Here is a 903-nt window from a genome sequence, read left to right on the forward strand (position 1 = left end):
CTTTTTTCACATTGTAGCTTTAGGGTCTAGAACAGTCCTTGGCATTAAATGGCCTGAGTAGTATTTATATCATTTGCAACACCTCTACCTCCTCCCAGCCATGCTCTTTCCCTCTTTTCAGATTTGACCTCTTTATGATTCAGTGTCTTACTTGAATTAGCTCATCTTTGGCTCCCTCCCCCACCCATTCATTTGCTCTGCCTTCAAGTAATAAGTTTTCTCTATTTATGTTCATATATTTTGATGATTCTTTATTTCTCAATCATCCCATTCTTGGGCAAAGATATGTTTCTTTTCCTCCTGAATTTTAGGCAGTAACAACCACAGCCTCTGTAAGCTGGCAGAAAAGAAGTATTCCTTTATAGCATCCATTTTACTTACTGAGAGTAATAGGCCTACCCCACAAATACAGGTGTTTTTTGTTTGGTTTTGTTTTGGATTTTTAAAAATCTTTATTGTTGAAAGTATTAGAGATGTCCCCCTTTTCCCGCCATTGGCCCCTTCTAGGCCCATACCCCATCACTCCAGGGCTTCACCACACTATTGTCTGTGATCATGGGTTATGCATGTATGCATACAAGTTCTTAGTTAATTTCTTCTTACCCATCCACCCACCCACCTCTGCCTTTCCTCTGAAATTCATCAGTCTGTCCCACACTTCTATGTCTCTGGATCTATTTTGTTCATTAGTTTATTTTGTTCTTTAGATTCCACATATGAGTGAGATCATGTGATACTTGTCTCTCTGACTGGCTTATTTCGCTTAGCACAAATACTGTTTTTTAGCCAATTTACTCACTCCTTGTAGTAGATCAAGAGGCTGCAAGGAGAAGTTCTAAATTTAATTCCAAATTACTGTAATGTAAAATAAAACCTATATGAAAACAATTAGCATTAAACCTT

This window comes from Myotis lucifugus, unplaced genomic scaffold (genome assembly GCF_000147115.1).
Source record: "Myotis lucifugus unplaced genomic scaffold, Myoluc2.0 scaffold_270, whole genome shotgun sequence".
Classification (NCBI taxonomy): Eukaryota; Metazoa; Chordata; class Mammalia; order Chiroptera; family Vespertilionidae; genus Myotis; species Myotis lucifugus.